This window comes from Martes martes, assembly GCF_963455335.1.
Source record: "Martes martes genome assembly, chromosome: 15".
NCBI classification, from domain to species: Eukaryota; Metazoa; Chordata; class Mammalia; order Carnivora; family Mustelidae; genus Martes; species Martes martes.
In genome coordinates this window covers 20,112,957-20,136,221 of record NC_137903.1, presented here as the reverse complement: position 1 = coordinate 20,136,221, position 23,265 = coordinate 20,112,957, and positions in this window count along the sequence as shown.

Here is a 23,265-nt window from a genome sequence, read left to right as displayed (position 1 = left end):
AGTAGGGGTCAAAGATACAGCTGCAGCAGAGGCTAGATCACACAGAGGCTTCTAAACTTTTGTAAGGACTTGACTTTCCTGCTGAGGGAAATGAGGAGTCATTCCAGGATTTCAATTGAATGTTTTAAAAGGCTGCTGTGTTGAGTAAAGGGGCAAAGAAACAGAGACCAGACTCCACTGTTAATGATCTTGCCAAGGTCAGTCATCAAATACCTCCTTGCTCCTATACCCTAAGGGCACTCTCAGTCCTTATGTCACCCAAATTTCCAGCAGTTGGTATCATTAGATCATTCATTCTTTTTTGTAAAGCTCTCATTTCCTGCCTATTCTGAAGGCATGCTTCTTAATGTGCTTCCTACTCCCTAGCTTTTTCTTCTTTGTCTCCTTTATTAGCTGTACTTTCTGTTCCTTTTAAATATTAGTATTGCTCAAGGTTCTCACTGTTTACACTATACAGTGGCATAAGGGATATTGAAGTGGAATTAATTTGACCTGGTTCACCTGCCTCAAGTAATTACTCGCTATGTGTTCTTGGGTAGATTAGTGAACCTCTTAGGTTCTGTAGAATGGGAAAATAGAGTTACACATTTCTTATTGTTATGAAAACCAAATCATAAGTTTGGAGGTCTGAACTAAATGTGCTTAATCCAATGTGTAGAACATAGTAAGGGCATATAAGTGGGACTTCACCACCTGGGCAATGTAAAACATTCCCAAGTCTTTAAATTCCTGTAAGAAGCTGTTGATTCCCAAATGTATGTCTTAAAACCTGTAATGTGACATATACCTTTGTAATATTAGATATAGATACTTAATTTCTTACTGGATATTTCCAATTTCGTTATTCATAATCATCTCACACTCAGTATATGAAAAGTAGACCTAATAACCTGCACTCCTTCCTTTGTTCTCAAACAGCATAGAAGGTGCTGACATCCACTCAGGCGTCCAAGACAGCATCTTTGACTTCTCTTCCCATCACCAGAGAAGCATTTTTTTTTCTTTTAAAGATTTTATTTATTTATTTGACAGACAGAGATCAAAAGCAGGCAGAGAAGCAGGCAGAGAGAGAGGAGGAAGCAGGCTCCCTGCTGAGCAGAGAGCCCAATGCGGGGCTCGATCCCAGGACCCCGGGATCACGACCCGAGCCGAAGGTAGAGGCTTAACCCACTGAGCCACCCAGGTGCCCCCAGAGAAACATTATTGATCCTCATTAATTCTAGTCCATAAATATCTTCTCAACTTGAACCCATTTTGCAATCTATCATAGCAACTGCCTCAGTCCGAGACATACAACTTTCTCTCACTTGGGTTATTGAGAGCATTGTTTAAGTTGGCTCCCTGCATCCAGAATTGACTGCCCCAATTCATTCTGCACCTTGAAGCCATTTTTTTCAAATGTAAATATCATTACCTTGTTCATTCACTTTAAGTTTTAGTCATAACCATAATTTGACAAGAAATTAAAGTAACATTCTTTTTTTTTTTAAGTAACATTCTTTAACATAGAGATCAACCCTCTCCTTGAGTTAGCTCACATCTTCCTTTTTCATACCTTATTGAATATCCACTTCATACCATGAGTTCTAGTCATACTAAATTACTTTGAAATGTTGACTAATGTTTTCCTTTTGCCTAGAACATTCTGCCACTACAATCTTTGCATCTGGAAAGTTTTCTCCAGCCTCTCCTCTGAAGTCGATTTTGGACACTTTTCATGTGTTCTTCACTCTATAATTTTTCTGTCATTATCTATATCCCATGAAATAAAATTTTAATTTATTTTCTCTTTGTAGACTTTACTCTTTAAGAGTCAATTCATGTCTGTCTTGCTCCAGTTCATAGTATACTTTTAGCTTCCAAAACTTATTTGTTTTTACTCCACATTGCTTCTTAGTGTCATCTGTTATATTTGTGCTAGTTTAATACTTTATTCACTTTCTTTCTCTTCTTTATGGGTTTATAATAGAGAATTCAGGGTCCCTAATGGTTTATAGTATATTTTTTCTAGATAATGGTTCTGAAGAATACAGCCATACACTGCTTTGAGGGTTGAACTCAATTATCTATATGATCATTTCTAACACTAATTCTGAGATTCTGTGGATCACGCCTTACGGGAACATGGGTTTGACCATTGGCATTTAGTACTGTTTCAGGTTGTTTCATAATGTTAAGGAGCTAAAAATCACTTTGAAAATTAAATCCTAAAATGGGGATTCTATAAGTTTTACAACCCAAACTCCCAACTCACTCTATCTTTCTCAAATATCCCATGCATTCACTTATAATGTATTGATGGAATATCTATTTAGTTAGGATGAACATATGGGAAGGAAGAAAGATAAACATATATACCAAAGGAAACCCAGAAAGAGAAAAAAAAGCTGCTTGAGCATGGTTTAGAATTAGCATATTTTCATCACTCAATTTTTCAAATATTTGTCTTTTTATGAAAAGCCTATGTTTCCCTCTTCTTCTTCCTCTCCTCCTCCTTCTATCCTTCCTTTCTCCTCCTCCTCTTCCTCCTCTTCTTTCTTCTTCTTTAACAAAACTTTTGCTCCTGGTTAATTACATCGTAAGAAAGTTAGCTCTAGCTAAAACATCTAGAATTATTCTAGACTTCTCTTTCTCTTTACCTTTTCTGTATAGTCAGTCTTTAATTAAAACGTATTTCTCTTCTTTGGTATCTTTTCTCCATATCTATTACCTTATCCTCATTATTTATAGTGTCTCAGTTGGACTATCAACCAATTTCCTGACTGGTTTCCTTATCACCAGACTGTTTCAAAAAATATGAGCAGACCCTACCTTTCCTCTTAAATACCTGTTTGGGTCTCCTTGACTCCATGAGAAAGTAGATCCTCTTTATCATAACATATAAACCCTAAACATGGTCCCAATCTGGTTCTAGCCTACGTTTATAATCATAGCCCTTGCCATTCCCTCTGCTCACTAATCTTCCTCTCAGCCCCCATGCTACTGTGCATCATAAGGTTCCAAATCTCTATTTTTTTTTGAATCACCTCAACCTTTTCCTCCAAAGTATTTATACTTAACTTAAATTTTACTATTTCTGTTAAGCCATCTATGGTGTTTGATATTATGTGCCAACTTGATTGGATCAGGGATGCTCAGATACTTGGCTAAACATTATTTCTAAGTGTGTCTGAGGATGTTTCTGGATGAGATTAGCATTTGAATCAGTAGACTTAGTAAAGTCAATGGCCTTCCTCAGTGTAGGTAGGCATCATCTAATCCACTGAGGGCCTGAATAGAACAAAAGATGGAAGTGAGAACTTATTCCCCCTTTTTTTCCTTCTTGCTATTCAAAATGAGACAGCAGTCTTTCTACATCTTGGACTGAGACTTACATCATCTGCTTCCCTGATTCTTAGGCCTTTGGACTGGGACTGAATTATACTATGGCTTTCCTGGGTCTCCAGCTTGCACATAGCAAACTGTGGGACTTCACAGCCTCCATAATTGCATGACCTGATTTCTCCTAATAAATATCTATATCTATATCTATATCTATCCCCTATTGGTTTTCTTACTCTGGAGAACCTGAACTAATACATGATTTCTGATAACTCTGAAGACTCAACCATTTAAAAATCTGTGTTCTGTAGCAGTTTATCTAGTATAGTGCATTAATTAAGTACTTGGATTCTAAAGTTAAATTGTCTTAGTTTCCTTACTACCTCTAGCACTTAACAGCTGTGATAACTTATTAATCTCTCAGCATTTCTGTTTTTTCATGTGTAAATTGAGGATCATACTATAACACTGAAGATTTTTTTTGAGGAATAAATGAAGTAATTTAGTAGAAGCTTGAGATAGTAGACTTTCATTACAACTGGTAAGAGTTTAATAGTACAGGCTTTTTTGTAATTTGTCTATTTTGATCTACATTTTCCCACTAAATTTTGAATACCTCAATTTATGAAATAGTGTATTTGTTTTTTTCCTATCTCCCTTGTTGAGCATAGGTTCTATAATACAGTAGGCATTCAAATACTTATCGAAAGCTGTAATAAAATAATATATGCACATAGTTAAGATATTAAAAATCACTATTGGATATCAAATGAAGGAGCATAGAAATATTCATGGAAAGGTAGAATTTGAAGTAGGGTTTAAATAATGCAACTGGGGCAGGAAAATCCAAGTGAAGAGGTCACCATGATCAATGACAAAGCTGAACAAGATGTAGTCCAATTTTCTTGGCACATAAAGTATAATTATGAAGTGAGTGTACATTATAAGGACTTTGGTCGGTAGAAGGAAGTTTATTTTCAATGCAATTGATAGATTTTGAACAGGAAGTAGACGTGACTCTAAAGGTGTTTGTGAATTTAAATGAACTGGATAATGGAACTGAATTGGAAGAGCTTGAGAGAAGTGATTTCAGGATGACTTGAAGCTTTGAGCTGGGGGAATTTGGAGTTGTTATATTTAATATTCAGGAATGCTAGGGACAGATAATTTGTGTTTGGATGAAGTAAGCTGAATTTTGGATTTGTTCTTTTTGAAATACATTATTATTAAGGCGAGTGTCTTAATTCAGGTTGTTATAACTAAAACACCAGAGACTGAATAAACAATAAATGGGAAACATTTATTTCTTACAGTTATGGAGGCTGGAAGTCCAAGATCAGGGTGCCAAGCCTGGGTTCTTGCTGAGGGCCCTCTGCATGGTCTTCTTGCTATCTCCACATGTTGGAAAGAGAGGGTTCTAGTCTCTTCTCCATATTATTAGGGCATCAAATGCATCAGGGGACTCTACTTTCATGACCTAATAACCTTATAAAAACCCCACCTCTAAATACTATCACATTGGTGATCAGGCTTCAACATAGGAATTTGGAGAGGATACAAACAAATGAGTATATTGGAACTTAGAAACACATATCCAGAATTCAAAAGAAAGATGTGGGAGTCAAACATACAGAGGAAAGAGTTGATATTGTGGACATTGAAGAAATCGAGAGAGAAAAATGAGGCTGAGGCTTAGGACATTAGAGATTTTTGATCTTTTGGGATGGGAAAAAGAGCAATGAGTAGAAGATTGAGAAAAAAAGTGATCAGTGATAAGAGGAGAACAAGAAAACTGCAAAGGCAAAGACAGGGCAGTTTCAGGAAATAAGAGTTCAACTTTGTGATGGATGCTGGGGACATGAGGCAATATGGAACCCTGTAAGGAGCTTATGGACTAGAGTCACACAGACCCTGGGTTTATTTTCTGGCTCTGCCTCTTCCTAGTTACAATTCCTTAGGCAATTTACTTCCCTAAGTCTCAGTTACTTAACAGATAGAATAAAGTCAATATTAGTACCCACCTTGTAGGTTGTGAGGATTCAATGCAATAGCACACGGAAGTCCTCAGCAGAGTCCTCAGCATATAGCAAGTTCTCCTATCATCATCTGGTGTGGCTGATTTGACCAACAAACTGAATTTCTATTCTAGCTTAATTTTAATTTACATTTTAATAGCCACTTATAACTAGTCTGGTCTAGAGTGAAGACTGGGCTGCTTATAAGTAGGTAGAACACCATTTCTTGTATGACATTCTGGAGGTGAGAGGTCCAGGTTGGTGAGAGTGCTCAGTTCCATGCAGTCTTTCAGGCATTCAGGTTCCTTCAGCTGAAGTCTCAGCTTCATTGGCTTGTTTGACACTTTCTTAGAACCAGGACAATGTCCCTACGCTCGGAAGGTGATTTCTTTTTAAGTGGACACACAACTTTTGCTCAATTTCCATGGGTGCAAAATTGGCTACACGGTCCTAAAAGTCTCCAGGAAGATACTTTGCAGATCCTTACAATGATATAATTTTGGAGGTGGGGAAGGTCAGGATACATGCATGGTATAAGGCCTTTTATTTCCTGACCAGCATTTTTTCCTCTTCTTCCTTAGTCAATGTGCCTCACTTTTCTTTAAAATAAAATTTTCTCTACTATCAATATTCTACTTTTAGGACGAGATTAGCTCCTACATGAGCTATTAGGATGTACCTTCTACAAGTATAACATTTTGGGGAGGAATTACCTTCTACTTGAGTTTCAAGAGTGAGGTCCCACTGCCTAAAATAATCAATAAATCACTTTGTGTGCTAACAGTGGTTGATACAGAAATGGACATGTGGACTAGACATGTGCCATACATGGGGGTATTTGGAATTTTGTTTGGGGTAATGGAGGATATAAGGCTTCGGACTCCTGCAGCTGTGAGTCTGGGCTTGCAGAAGGCCATGCTGGAGAGCAAGGATTAGATGTTGGGAGTTCTGGTTTTGATTGCTAAAGTCACACTCAGTGTCGGTCTACTGGAATTTTCAGTTAATGAGCCAAAAATTCCTTTTTAAATTCAACTTGATTTGGGCTCTCTTGACGTTTGAAATGAAAAATTCTGAAAAATTCACAAAAAAATTGACAGGAAAATATCACCCTCTGCTATTATCATCCAAGACTCCAGATTTTTGAAATACGGAAAAAGTACATTTCATAATTGACTGAAAAGTTACTTGAGTCATCAGTTTTCAGTCAGAAAATAGAAATAACTAGGAATCTCAAACAGAGGAAACTATTTTAGCTATTGGTTGCAAACCGATGAAAGGGTTGAAGGAAAATAAAAAGGGGCAAGACAGGTTATACTGATATTAAAATATGCAGAAAGCTTCTACTCTACTTGGATTTGAGGAATAAAAGGGAAAATAGCATCGCCAGAGACACAGTCACTGGGCAGTTGGATTGTCCTGATTACTGGAAGCCTGGAGAATGCACTTCCTCTGATATGGCGGAAGCTCTGAATTTCACCCTGCCTGCTAGAGGCAGAGAATGTTTCAACTTAGATCATATTTCTTTTGCAAACTATTAATCCCCAAGATGAAGTATGACTTTCTGGGGAAGGTTTTTCAAAAGAAGATTTTAAAAATATATATTTCCTAACACCGCATCCATGGCAACTGCTCAAGAACACACTGTAGTTGCCCTTTTCTGTTATTTGGGTTGCATACCGGATAGAGAAATACTGTCCTAAAGGAGCAGTCACTGGGAAACCAAACCAAACTGAACCAACAAACAGAAAACACCTGAGAAAGAGCTGAGATGTATTTGGATTCGGATATATTGCATAATGATGCTATTTGGTGTAATTTTTCTGAGCTTGCCTTTGAGAATGCTATTTTGACAGAGAAATTAAGTCATCATTTACCACAGAACGAGCCAAAGAAAAATGAACACTGCATCTCTCTGAAAATGCAGGTTGTTGCGGGAGAGGCTGATGGAATCAGTGAGTCACTTCCCTAATACATTTTTGCCACCTCAGCATAGATCATTAACCTAATGGATTATGTTTTGTAGTAGATGCATTTTTTGGTCTGTGTACTAAAGTAACATATGGAACCTTCCCGTTTTAATGGTCACTTAACCTTCACTGTGTAAAAGGCTTAAGTGGATTTAAACATTTGTTTTAAAATCCATACTATCTGTCTGAGACACTAAGTAGTTGGAAGCTTCACTTGGCTCCCTGATACAAGAGCAACCATTGTTGGCTGGCATGACAATATTGGAAACTCCTGCGCTTTAGATCTGGAGCACTTTTGTTTTTGGAAAATTGGGCAAGTAGGAAAGTTTGCCCACAGAGTCCTATCAAGATTTTCTCAGTCATTCTCCATCTTTCAGCCCTACCTACTCCATTCTTAGAAGAGAGTTACATAAAGGGATTTATAGCTATATGAAAGACCTGGGCTACTTATAAAATGTATTCATATTTTTAAAAAGATCATAATAAAATGACAATACTTTTTAACAAACAAATAAATTATTAATATTAACATTTTATGTAGCACATAAATTATTTTGGAAAAAACAGGTAATTCATTCATTAGTCAAGAAACATTTATCGAACACCTATGTCACACCAGACATTTTTTTTCCCCTGGAGTTTGGGGTGATAAAGATAAAGAAATGAAGATCCTTCACGTCCCAGAATTCACAGGCCAGTAAAGAAAATCTATAACTTATAAATAAATAACATAGTAAGTAATTATACAGTGATAATCTCTATGATAGGGGAAAGTATAGGGAACACAAAGCATTCTAAAACACAAGCCTTGTTCAGAATGAATCTAGAAAGAAGCCTATGCTGAATTGTAACTGATAAGAAAAGTCGGTAATAGTGAATAATGCCAGGGAGTAATTGGGTGTGAGCTGAGAACAGAGGTAATCAGAATCAGATTTCATATGCAGATAGTGATATTACTGGGCTCCCTCTAAGCCTTATTACAAACTGTGGCCATGAGTAGAGAACTCAATCTGGGATGGTGGGTGCACAAGCAAAGCAGGAAGAGCCTAAGCCTGTCTTATAGAAAGCCACCAAGACTTCTGCCAGGACAGCAGGTTTTATGGAAAATGCTGATCCCAAATCCAACTCAGCATCGTGAATGTTTGACAAGAATTGACCCCAGTCTAGAGGCAGGAGAGTAGGTAGAGTAGTTATAGGGACAGGGAGTGCACCAGATGCCTAACATCAAATCATGTAGATGACTGTGTGCACAAGACCAATCCACCCCAGAGGGACTTAGATCTACCCAGTGGGACTTTGCGTAGGGACGCTCCATACGCTTCATACGCTTTTTGCTTTGCGTTCTCTATTCGCACTCTGACAAATGCATGCTCACTGGCACAGCTCTCAAAGAGCAGGAAGCAGGTCACAGTCAGCCCGGAATCCTGCAAAAAGCAGTATTGAAATCATTAGCCAACTCGATGAGGCCCAGTTCTGCCAAGAGAAAGCTTCAGTCAGACTTCCTAATAAATGCTAAAGTTCAGTTTCAGTCAGCATGTTCACCAGAAACCTGGTGTTTTAGGAACGCTTACTTAGCAAAAAGTCTGTGATTTGACCAGAATTTTGACTGTCTGTTTGACTCAAAGAAGGTGTTAATTTCTCATTAACAGTGAGATTTTAACAAAGAAAAATAGGAAAATTGAGCAAAGGGAGTGAAGCATAATGATTTCCAATCATTTTGTCATTTGTTTCAGTACTACCATTTCGAAGAAAATGAATGAATTAATCGAGTGAAGATGTTTATTTTTAAATATACTTTCCAGGCTTGCAAGACTATATGGTATTTTCTGAGTGTATCATGCATTTTCAAGACTCCGTGCTTTCTTATTTCCTTCCCGGAGTCCCTTGCCTCATATCTATTTTTTGGAAACTTACTCATCTTCAGTGCTCAACTGAAGTGTCCCTGATCCATTGGTTCTTCCCTAAGACTGCTTCAGAAGAATTAAATGCACCAGGGCGCCTGGGTGGCTCAGTGCGTTAAGCCTCTGCCTTCAGCTCAGGTCATGATCTCTGGGTCCTGGGATGGAGCCCCGCTTTGGGCTCTCTGCTCAGCAGGGAGCCTGCTTCCCCCTCTCTCTCTCTGCCTGACTCTCTGCTCACTTGTGATCTCTCTCTGTCAAATAAATAAATAAAATATTAAGAAAAAAGAATTAGATACACCATAACATATTTGCCAATAAATTTCTTATACCACTCATTTTTATTCTTCTTGCTATTATAATTAGCTCTCTCCATGTCTCTTTCCTAATCTAGCTGAAGCAACTTTAATAATAGTTTACATTTATTGAATCCTAACCAGATGCAATCATTTAATCCTTAAAAGACTCCTACATGGTGGATACTATTGTTAGCCCCTTTTTACAGATAAAGAAACTAAGATACAAAAAGGCCTTTCTAAAGGTTAATCTGGCAAGTTGCTGAGCAGGCTTCTAAACCCAGAAAAGTCTGACTATAGAAACTCTCTTAACCACTAACCTCTAAATGGCAGATTTCATATAAATGAAAACTTTATATAAGTACACAGAAACGGAAGGCCACATTTTAAGGGGTAAAAAAGTAAAAGAGGACAATCCATTTATGGTGAAATATAATCACGTGTTTCCTCCTATGTAATCAAAATTACCAGCATGGTTAACTTGGCATCTATATAAATAAATGACTCTTAGACACAGAACATGCTTTGTGGTGATTTTTCTTCTTTAACTTGCATTTTGTCACTTTCCTTGGAATTAGGTCACAAACATATTTTAAAAGCAGTCTTGAAGCAAGGGATAGAATTTTTTGAAAATTAATTTTTTTTAAAGATTTTATTTATTTATTTATTTATTTACTTATTTATTTGAGAGAGAGAGAGAGAGAACACACAAAAGGCAGGAAGGGAAAGCAGAGGGAGAGATAATCTCAAGCAGACTCCGGGCTGAATGCAGAGCTCCAGGTGCGGGTCGATCTCAAGACCCTGACATCATGGCCTGAGCTGAAATCAAGAGTCTGACCCTTAAACAACTGAACCACCCACGTGCCCCTGAAAATTAATATCTTGATCAAAATATTGTCGGGGACTTACATTAAATTCTAGGCAATTTTTTATCAGGAAAAATCCCAACATCTGTGTTCTAACACTTCATATCTGAGATTTTCCTTTTCACTATCTCCTTGTTGATGTGAAGGAAGTTAATATTCAGTTATTTTTAGTTGCACTGCTTTATTTTTTAATATATTAATTTTGCAGTGTAGGTTTTTACTGGATTTATGTGTGCTGTTTCTGAGGAATTAATTTATTCTATTTTACTCTTTTTTTAATTTGTGCTCCTGGAAGAAACAAGACTCAAAAATGCTAGATATTTTACAAGACATTTAAAGTGAATATGAATGTTAGTACTAAAAATTAGGTGAGATTAAAGACTCAAAAACCTGTTTAATTCTATAGCAGGAGCATCTGCTTTCCTTTGAAAGAAAGAAAATGTTTCTAAGTAAGAACTACTTGCCAAATAATGATGTCACCTTTGGTTATTGCTGAGTGTTCTACTTCCTACTTTGTTTTATCTTGATGTTGAGTAATGTTTTTTCCATGACATTTAGATTGTCATGTTCACAAGTATGTTTAGCAAGTATCTTTAAGAAATACACATGCAAGAATGGATTACATTAACTCAAAAGTTACTTCTCTTTCCAAAGTTTTCCACTGTTGTTAGAGTTGTTGTAATAAAAAATAATAGCAGTGGGCAAAGTACCTCCATTTCTGATTAGAATAATTGAAGGGAAAATATATATATCATGAAATATAATGACAAATATATATCTTACATAGTATACATATATATATTTTATGTAATATTAATATATATTATTATTTACTATTAGTGGTGTTATAGATCCACTTATTTGTGGAAGAGAGAAATATGGAAAAAGATGTTTAATGATAATGTACAAATAACTAGAGACTATTAGTTAGATCTAGGATGAGAAACATATAGATTGAAATGAAGATTAAAAGGAACTGATATCAGGGTGCCTGGGTGGCTCAGTGGGTTAAAGCCTCTGCCTTCGGCTCAGGTCATGATCCCAGGGTTCTGGGATCGAGCCCCGCATTGGGCTCTCTGCTCAGCAGGGAGCCTGCTTCCTCCTCTCTCTGCCTGCCTCTCTGCCTACTTGTGATCTTGTCAAATAAATAAATAAAACCTTTAAAAAAAAAAAAAGGAACTGATATCAAACAGAGACATATCAGGTAAGTATAATCTTCATTCCAGAATTCTGATACTAAGTTAAAGTCTGTATGTTTATTTACTTCTTATTTTTCATTTTTATTGTTGAGTCATTTATTGCCATTTATTGCCATTTAATGCCATTTATTGATTAGTTATTATTTTCTCTTTTTTCAAGTTTTTATTTAAATTCCATTTAATTAACATAGAGTGTAATACTGGTTTCAGGAGTAGAATTTAGGGTTTCATCACTTCCGTATAATACCCAGATCATCACAACAGGTGCCCTCCTTAATTCCCATTAAAGTTTGTATGTTGCAAGTAATGTTGAACAAGACACAAGTAAGAAAGTGCTTTTATAGGAAGATATGAATGAGTGTGAATTTTCTCACTAGTATTGCTTATAGGAAAGGAGTATGTGACAAGTTAGAGAAAAGCAGATTATTAATGTGTTATTAAACATTGAAATAAGCAATTCAAGACATGAAGTGGTAATTGCAGAGTTTGTATTTCAAGTTAAATTTCTACATTATCAGGACGCCTGGGTGGCTCAGTTGGTTAAGCCGCTGCCTTCGGCTCAGGTCACGATCCCAGGGTCCTGGGATCGAGTCCCGCATCGGGTTTCTTGCTCGGCAGGGAGCCTGCTTCTCTCGCTGCCTCTGCCTGCCTCTCTGCCTGCTTGTGTGTACTCTCTCTGGCAAATAAATAAAATCTTAAAAAAAAAAAATTAAAAAAAATTTCTACATTATCTCTGGTATTTTAAGTATAGAATCTATTCTGTCTTCAGAACAATTAAAAATGTTCTGTGACACCAGTAAATGTTCTTCTGTTTCCCAAGTTTAAAGGTTTCATTGTGTATTACTAATACCTCTATTCTGTTATTCCTCATGGCGAATACTGTATTTTTACTTTGATATAAAATATATTCTGTTAAATGTTAAACTTTGGTTGGTTCCTCTTGAAAGTGTTGCTTACTTTTTCTTCTATGACACAAAATTGACCAGCAGTATCCTGTGAAATACAGTCACTCCGTGAACAGTTACCCAAATGGCAATTCTGAATCACTGCCACTTACATTCATTCTTTTTTTCTAGACCTCCTACACAAGAAAAGGTCATACTTTTTCCTCAGAATTGGCAATGTTTTCTCAAGTCTACTGGTCTCACAGGTGTTGACCACATGAAACATGAATCAATCCGACTAGACCCTCTTTGGTTTCTTGATGTCCATTCAGTTCACATTTTTCTGAATGCAGTTGGTACATGTCAGACTTAATTTAACACTCTATTTCCTGGAGTAATGGATCATTAAGAGATACACAGACGCGCACACACACACACACACACACACACACGTTAACACACAAAAATCTCTTTTTCCAGACAGCCTGCATAGGTGTATCCTGGAGGTTCTATGTCATTTCTTCCTGCCTTTGTTTATGGAATTGTTAGTAAATGCTATAGGTGTTAATATCTCTCTGTGCACTTTACAACCATGTAGTAAGCTTTCAAAGTCATAATTATTTTTCACATTTCACATTATTTTTCACGTTTCGATTGCATATACCTGTCATTCTTAACACTAAGAATAAGGATCTGTCTTCTATTAGAACAGATGACCCAAAATATCAGAAATGTCCAGAACAGGCAGATAATAGTGGGGAAAAAGAAGGAACTAAATCGGAGAGTGGGCACATCCAAGTATTAACTTTAAATATGAAAAGATAACAAGGGGCACCTGGGTGGCTCAGTGAGTTAAAGCCTCTGCCTTCAGCTCAGGTCATGATCCCAGCATCCTGGGATCGAGCCCCGTGTCAGGCTCTCTGCTCAGCAGGGAACCTGCTTCCTGTCCTTTCTCTCTGCCTGCCTCTCTGCCTACCTGTGATCTGTCTGTCAAATAAATAAATCTTTAAAAAAAAAAAAAAGAAAGAAAAAATAACAAGAGCCAACTTCACAATGCAGAGATAAGTTTGAGATGTGTCACGACAGTACATACTGACTCACAGAAGCACATTGGAATCCGTGCTTGCAAATTACTCTGATAACACCCCAATCAAACTGGTTTACCCATAACAATTGCAACGGTCATATATTATCACAATGTATTTTTATTTCTCTATCTTAGACAATTTATATGGATGATTATAATTAGTCTCCAAACGTTAACCCAAATGATAAGCATTTCTTATCCTATGTAATACCTCGTTCTCAATTTGCAAGATACTCAGCATTTGAAATGTAGAACCTTTTCTTTTCTATTTGTTGTTCGCTTTTTCTATGTGCTTGTTTGTTCTTTCTTATCCTTCTATCCTTTATTCTACACCCCCACTCAACATAGGCAACAATATCAAGGTGCTTAATTGTGTTTATTATCTTAAGCTTTCTTTTCAAATGATCATTTTGTCTTTAGACACTGAATATGCTCAAACAGGATTATGTGACATAATTTAGTTTTTTAAAAAAAGTAATCAGTACATTTCTAAAATTATTTATGTTCCTAGATTTACCTCCAATGTGTTGCTTCTAACTGCCTCCTGATAGTTCACGAAGCATTGCCACTACATTCTATCCACTTATTCTCCCCATCTCCATGAACGTCCTTCACTGAGCATCTATTTACATGTCCTCTAAATTATCTTTGTGAAAATCTTGCCAGGATGTGTGATCCAGAGCAGATTATAAATATTTTATATTTAATTAGGTAATTCAAGACTGTTTTCCATCAAGGTCTCACCAGTATAACTTTCCATAGCAGAGAATGAGGACATACACACACTCAACGCTTGGCATTAGACAGTTTTCTAATAGGAATAAAGTGATACGTCTTTATTGCTTTAATTTGCATTTCCCTAATAAGTATGACTTTGAGCATCACATCTTCTAATTGTCATTTTGTTTGGTTTTCTCTGCTGGAAAGATTTTGATGTGCCTTTGTTTATTTTTGTTTTTGGATTGCAGGTTTTTTTCTTGTTGATTTTCAGATTTATTTCTATAGTTCTTCCTTACTGGATTGTGTTTTGAACATTTTGCTTAGAAGTTATTTTTTGGTTTTGATCGTAGTAATTTTCCAACATTTCTTCTACTGAACATTTATTCTAGATTTAAATCTTTAGTCCATCTAGATTTTCCATTTTTGTGTGGTCCTAGGTAGGGGTCCAGTTTTATATTCATCTAGTTAGTGAGACAATTTTTCTACACCAAACAAGCTTTCATTTTCTCATTGATTTGTGGGGTGCACTATTCATAGTAGATCTGTATGCATGTCTGCCTGTGAGCTCTCCATTTTGGTTTATTGGTTCATTTGGGTGATTTTTGCACCAATGTCTTTTGAATCAGTCAGAGCAGGCTATATTATGCTGTGGTAATAACTCAAATTCATCACGGCTTAGAACTTAGAGCTTAGAACAACAGAAGTTTATTTCTCACTACAGATCCATTGCAGGTCTACAAGGAGCTCCAGTCATCTTAGTTTCTCAGGAACATGGGCTGTTGGAGGAAAGCGCAACTGTGCATTGCTGTTCAGTGGCCACAGGGAAGAAAGGACTAAGGGTTTTGTGTTGACTATTAAATAAATGCTCCAATCAAAAGCAAAGTACCTACCTTTGGCTTACCATCCAAAACAAGAGTCCAGGACATAACACTGTTCCATGTGATCACATAAAAGAGACCCAGACATGTTCAGTGAACAGTAGTAATGACTGCTATGGCTTAATAATAACTTTTGAATATCATATTCTCTTATTTACACAGACTTAATATACCTTCCTCTCCAAACACAGAGCTACTTAGTCCAGTTTTCTCTAATCTCTTAATGGGATCACTTAATAACCCCCAACATCTCCAAATTGCACTCCAATTTGGCTTTCCTGCTTACAGGGTTACTTTTAACCACCTCTGTCTCCAATTGCAATTTATCACTTCCACTGCTATTAATGCACTTATTCTAAATTCAGTACTGGTGTTTTTAATAACAAACTCAAAGTTGATCACTTTCTCTCATTGCTGCTGGGAATGGTGTGATGTAAAAGGCCTTTCCTCTATTTGCTCTGCTCTCAAACTATTCTACAGCCACACTGTAGTCCTTGTGTTTACCCAAATGTACAAGATCATTTTATGTCTTTGTGTCTAATGTTCAGCAGGTTTTTTTCCCCTTCATTTTCTTATCTCATTTGCTATTTCATACACTAATACTTTATTCATATTTTTTTGGTCAAAGCAATCACAATGTCTTTTGCCCTTATTAGTGTATACAAACCTAATGTAAGTATCTTGAAGAAATATGTTATATAGGAATTCCCTTTATATGACCTCTGTCTAACATGCAGTTAGCATTCAACAAATATTTTATTAAATTCAAGAGCGCATGAAGAATGAGTAGGTAAAATATATTAATGCACCTCATTTATGAATTCCTAGAATATTCACTTCTGGGGCTTCAGAACTTCCAGGACTTAACCAGAGTTATTCTAAGCCCCACTGAAACTTTAGGAAATGTTGACAGGTTTTTGCCCTGACTGTGTAGGAGAAAAGACTTTAGCAAAGACTTGAAAAGACTTTAGCAAAGACTTGGTGGAAAGGGTCACTGGCTCAGTTCAATGGTTAGAACTTCTCAGTTAGGTATCAAGTATCAGCAGTTCTTCCTGTAAATCACTTGAAAGTTCACATATAGAAATTCAGAAATTCCACATCTAGTATAAATACACGTAAAAATAGTATGACATACATACACAAAAACACATATTGTATTTCACATAATATAGTTAGAAAATAAACCTTCCTAAGATGTGTTTATAATGAATTTAATTAGATGACCCTAAAGCCAGGTGTTCTAACAATGCTGAAGATATTTTACATTTAGGAAAATACATTATAAACAAACTTAAATATAGCTTCTTCCAAAGGATACAAGATCCCAAGGAGCCATTGACTTGCACATTGCTTAGCAACATAATCATAACATTTCTAAAATTTAGAAACTGAGGATGCAAAAAATACAACCCTATAGTTGTTTCCATGTCCTGTTGTGTAGTATGGAGACAATTTTTTCTATTGTATACATTGAACAACTTAAGAAAATACAGTCCAAGCAACCCATTTGCATGTAGTTTTGTTAAAAAGCATATTTTTGAATAGTTTTGAGAGTTTTGTGAACTCTATATCTCTTATTAGATTTGCTATAACCCCATGTGGGAGGAACGGCTAAAATATGGGAAGACAGAATTAGAATTTAAAGTGACTTGGATGTATTTGAGAAATGGTTAGTAGTAATGCTTTGTGTTACCTTCATTCTCCCATGTAGTGCTTGATCTGACTGCTAAAAACAGAACAAAGAAAATTCATTTAAATTTGAGCAAGAGTAATTTGGATCAAGCACAAGAAAAGTCTTTTTGGTTCAAAAGAGAAGCTAGACATGAAAGTGGATTACTGATGAAAGTGGCATTTTTCCATTCACTGAGTTAAATATGGATAAACCATGATTTGGACCTAAAAGTTAAGATATAATAATAGAGTAAAATCAATGGACAAACTCTAAATGACTATTTCTTCTTTTGCCTGCTTTACATATTAATGTTTTCTAATTAGTACATAAAATAATTAACTTTAGGCAAATAGGTAAATACATATTATGTATGCATGCAATTATTATTTTAATAAAATCATAGTGGTTGGTTTTTATTGTAAACTAGAAATCTTTGGAGAAGTGGTTTAGGTGAAATCTCTACATGACCTACATGATAGTGACAAAACGAACAGTCAGGTTTCTTTCTTGGGAAGTTTGGATGTAAAACACAGAATCAGATGTTTCAGGGGCAAAAGTTGACATATACACAGACTATCAGCAGTCTTTTGAAGGTGACACTGCATAGTAAAGAATTTGGCCTTGTCCAGGGAGAGGTTGACCTTTTGTCCTTTCTAAGAGGTAACCTATGTTATGTAAGAGAGAAATACTTCTGTTTCAGTTGGAGACTGACCACAGCCAATGGTCATAGAATGAGGGCTGGCCATGCCAGCAAGACCAACTGTGATTTGGGGTTGGAACTCTGGGTCACGCACTAATCAGTGAGCCTGGAGACTGAGTTCAATCACGTGGGTAATCCATTAATCCATCATGTGTACATGCTCAATCTCCAATAAAAACTCTGAACATTGAGACTCAGGTGAACTTTCCTGGTTGGCAATACTCTATGTACATTGTCACTTATCGGTCTGGGATGGTAATGCTTCCTGGGGACAACACAAGCTTTGGACTTAGACCACTTCCAGATTCTGCCTCTCCCTATGACTAATTCTTATTTGTATATTTTCCCTGTAATAAACTGTACCCATGGCTATAATGCCTTTGAATGAGTTCTGTAAGTCCTTCTAGTGAATCACTGAAACTATGGGTAGTTTCGGGAAACCCCCAAACTTATACTTGGTGTTAGAAATGAGAGCAGTTTTAGTATGTTGCCCTCAAACTGCATTTTGACTAGGCTCTGGGTGGACAGAGTGATGATCTTTATGAGGGAAAGTTGGAGTACAGATATGGAGGAGAAAAATATTTGCCCTTTAACCAGTTCATAACTGTAAGGGACTCAAAGTCCTAGCAGCTTCCATTCATTATGGGGTAATGTCATTTTTGCAATTTTTCTACCTGAAAACAAAACAAGATAAAATTCTTCCTCACCATTATTAGTATTGTTTATGTAAGTTAGGATGCAGGAGAAAATTAATTAATATAAAACCAAGTTGCTACAGTTTCCCCTCCTATAGATGGTTATGAAATTGAAGTTGGATTACTCAGTAAAAGGGCTCTAGCACTTCCCACAGAAGTACAATATGATAGTACCATAAATAAATAAGCCCAGCAAACATTGTGTGTCATTTTAAGTAGGGGACTACACAAAGTAGTAAGCACTCTGTTGTTCCACACAGACTATGAATTTATCATTTAAATAACTATAAGATCAAAGCTATTATTATTCCCCCTTAGAGAGGATAAAATTGAGGGAAAAAAAGTTAATTTACCTGTTTATTGATCTAGCACGCCATACTGAAAATTAATAAGCACTTAACACATTTTGGGGTGGTGTTAGAGGGAAGTGAAACATCATTACTCCTGCAAATTAACAATAGAATAAAAAGTGAACATTGAACACATTCTTGAGTAGAGATAAGAACTGAAGGACTGGTATAAGGATATAGTTCTGTCACACTGGAGTGTCCTGGTGCCTAAGGACCATGGCACTCACCAGCAACTATAACACAGAACCTGCTAAAGACATCAGAAATGCTCAAGAACCAAAATTCTTCTCTCTCTTTTTTTTTAAGATTTTATTTATTTGAGAGAGAGAATGAGAGAGACAGAGAGAGCACGAGAAGGGGAGTGGGAGAGGGAGAAGCAGACTCCCCGCTGAGTAGAGAGCCTGATGCGGGACTCGATCCCAGGACTCCAGGATCACGACCTGAGCCGAAGGCAGTCGCTTAACCAACTGAGCCACCCAGGCGTCCCCAAAATTCTTCTCTTTTCTGAAAATTTTCTTTTATAAATTTACCTTTCAAATGTATTCATCCTTAAACATGCAGTTGCATATGTTACTATAGATGTTTTCATATATTTTTATTTCTCCTGTATGTATTCTGAATGGAACTTTATTTCATCATTTAAAGAAACCAGGACAAATGAGAAATAAAATGAAGAAAAATAGTATAAAGAAGATGATGATGTTAATGCAATAAATCATGCTTTTGAGGCCTTTGCTATGGAAGCATTCGGTTTGCCAGATGTTATCTGTGTCTCTGTGTGTGCTCCTCAAACAAGATAATATAGTAAATTTGGGATTCTGCATACCAACTTCATTTATAAGCTTGACGGAGAAAATACAAAGATATAACTAAAAAACATATAGTCATCTTTTTAAAAAAACAGTGGCAGAGAGATTTCCAGGATTTAAGATAATCACGAGTATCCCATAGTACAAAGTTGTGGCTAGAAGCGGCTTCATCCTCTTTTGTGTCTAATTGTTAATGTATGAGTAATTCTCACAGTGAAGTTTGTCAGCACTGGATCAAGGTAAAGGTAAAGGTCCAGGGTCTCCACATGTTCCTTCTTCTTCCACTGCCTTGATATAGAAAAGCTTGATAATCTTGGAAGTTGTGTGTTCTTAAGATGGAGGGATTCTAGATCTCTGAAGATCTCTTTAGATCACTTGGATTAGAACTGGTCAGGAATAGGGGCGCCTGGGTGGCTCAGTGGGTTAAAGCCTCTGACTTCAGCTCAGGTCATGGTCTCAGGGTCCTGGGATCAAGCCCCGCATCGGGCTCTCTGCTTGTTGGGGAGCCTGCTTCCCCTCCTGTCTCCCTGCCTGCCTCTCTGCCTACTTGTGATCTCTGTCTGTCAAATAAATAAATAAAATCTTTAAAAAAAAAATTAAGAACTGGTCAGGAATATTTGGTTGGCAATTAATGTGAACAAAAAAGAAACTTCTATTATGTTCAAATAATTATATATTATAAGGTAGAGTAATCCTAGTTAATATGACTTTTTAAATATGTTTCTCAACATGGAGTTTGTAGAACATTATTTCATCTACACATTTATTCAGTCACTCATCTACTTATTTTAAAATTTGTAGATTTAAATGCCTTATTACTATCTAGGAAGATGAGGCAACAATATAAAATTTCATCAGTAAATAAGATTACTCAAGATAGATTTAAGTGTATTGAAAGAGAATATCAAGAATATATGAAGAAGTAATTTTTTTAAGTATAAATAGTATTGGGAGTATACATCACAGTAATTGGTCTCATAAAGCCTCTGTGAGAATTGGAATAAGAACTGGAGATCAAGGAAGAGTCAGCCAGAAAGATACCTAGTCAAGACTTTTCCAGGAAATTAATGTGTGATATAGCCCAATGGGATTATAAATTTGAAGTACTTGAGAAATAAGAAGAAGATGGACATGTAAACAAGCAGAACTTGGTAAAAAGCAAAACTGAAAAGGTAGGTAAAGACTAAATAGTAAAGGGCCTGATACATCAAGAAAGGGACCTTGAATTTTCTACATATGCAATAGAATACCGTTGGAAGAGAGTTATAACACCCAATTTAGTTTTTATTTTGTTTAAAGGATCTCGGTTGCTGTTATGTGGAAAATGGATTGTATGTTCAAAAAAGTGAAAGGAATGGAACCAGTTAGGAAGCCATTGCAGTGTAAGAAGAGATATTTGACTGGGGAACTGCTGGTAAAGACGGGAATTGAATGCACTTTTTTTGTGCGTTGAATTGGCAATAATTGAGTGTATTTTGCAGTTAAAAACTCTATGTAACTTGTTAAGAATTGAAATGTTAGGGGTTAGGGAAAGGGATGAACCAAAATGACCCCTTTTCCATGGCCTTGAGAATCCAGGAAGTGAGTGATTGTATTTATTAATATGAAGAAACTAGTGTAGAAACAGATTGGGGAAAGCAATGTTTGATAATAGAATTGGGGGCATGGTAAATTTGAGCTATCCACTGGACATTGAAGTAGAGTTCTTGCATAGTCACTAAATATACTCACAACAAAATCTAGCTTAGCAAAAGATAAATAGATATTCCTTTAACAATCAATCTTACTGCAGCATAAGGTACATGGAGATACTGCTCATCTTAATAGTTACTATTCCAGGACCTGGGCTGGTGCATAGATGATACTAACTCATGACTTGCAGGGTAAATGAATGTTAAGTAAAGGGAACAATGTTATTCTTCATTTATTAAGGTCACACACACACACACACACACACACACACATGCCTTGTCTCAGTAGTCAACATGATGCAGTGATGCACTGTAGAAGGCTTAGATTCATATCTCAGTTTTGCCACTCACTAGGTAAGTGGACTTAGGAAGTTATAAAATACACAGTTTCTACATTTTTAATATAGAAATGAAAATACTGCATTAGGTTCCACTTCCACAATGATGACAGGAGCTCTATGGAAAGCTGGTGAAAATTATAAGAACAAAAACAAAAAATGATCTTCTCTGGAAATTTCCCTGTGTGCATAGAGCAAATTAAGAAACATTTATTCAAGAAAATCTACTCAACCTCAATAAAAATGGCAAAAATTTTGTGGCTTCGAGTCAAAACTCATTCCCTTTTCTTCTAGTCTCAGCGCAGCTTGATGGAAGTTCAACTCTGGGAGGGTGTAGTTGAGAAATGGGGCTCCCTCTCCCCTCAACTCCCAATCAGGAGTTAGGGAGGGGCAAGTCACAGCATTTCTTATTTCCTCCAAGTTGAAGAATGTAAATTCCTGGTGAATGTGGTCAAAAGGCCACAGGGACTCCCTTCCTTCACACATAACACCACCCCCCCCATAGGATGGAAGCTACACTCCATCCTATGCAAGGGAAGAATTCTGAGGCCTTGATATCCTTCATTCCAATTTACTCATAGGACAGAGGCTTCACTCTGGAAGAGACAAGCTACTGTCTCATTCAGTGTCCAGAGTAGTGACTCAGAGATTTTGCTCACTGTAAAATAATCCATAAGAACACCTATGTCTGAAGTTTTCCCCAAGGAACTGACTTTGTTATTTTAGAGTATGTGGAAGTACAAAGCTAGTGGTGTTCTAGGAAAGCAACTTCTCTTAATTGTAAATAAATAAAACCTTAGGTCAGGTAGTTAAACAGGGAAAGAGGAAATGAGATAGCTTAGAAGAGGCCTGCTAGGGTCAGAACAAATCTCAGACTGGCCTCAAAAACTACTCCTTCCTGAAGTAAACTGAAGCAGATTGTTGATAAATATGTGTACAGGGCATTGCTGAAAATAATAGGCAGCCATTAATTAATGGGGTCTAACTTGTAGGTGTAATATGAAATGAAGCAGACAACTTAACAGAGAAATTATGGAAAGAGAGTGAAAGACAACCCTACTAACACTGTCATCTCAGGTGACATGCCTAAAGATCCACTCTCTGAAAAGTGACATGAAGGCTGTAGGTTGTGCGAGAAATAAATTTCACTGAAAGCTTAACTAAATAACAAAACAAATACAGGCAGACAACAAACACAAGCTCCCTGGAGGGGAGGGAGGCAACCAGGATACAGAATTGCTACAATGTATTATCTAAATTGTCCAGTTTTTGGCAAAAAATTATGAGACAGGCAGAGAGACAGGGAATTGTGACCTACATACAGGAAAAAAAGCTAACAACAAAAACTGTTTATGAGAGGGACTAAATGTCAAATTTAACAAAAAAAGATTTCCAAATAGCCGTTACAAGCCATTATAAATATGTTCAGAGAACTAATGGATATCATGCTCAAAGAAATAAAGGAATGATGTGGATAGAGCAAGAGTGTGTTATGCTATGCAAAACAAATCAGTCAAAGAAAGACAAATACCATATGATTTCACTCATGTGGAATTTAAGAAACAAAACAAATGAACATAAAAGGAAGAAAAATTAAAAAGGGAGGGAGGTAACCCATAAGAGACTCTTTTTTTTAAAAAAATTTCATTTATTTATTTGACACACATACACACAGAGATAGCACAAGCAGGGGGAGTGGGAGACAGAGAAGGAGGATCCCTGCTGAGCGGGGACCCTCACGTGGGGCTCGATCCCAGGACCCCGGGATCATGACCTGAGCCGAAGGCAGACGCTTAACCAACTGAGCCACCCGAGTGCCCCCATAAGAGAATCTTAATAGTAGAGAACAAACTGATGGTTGCTGGAGGTGGGATGGATG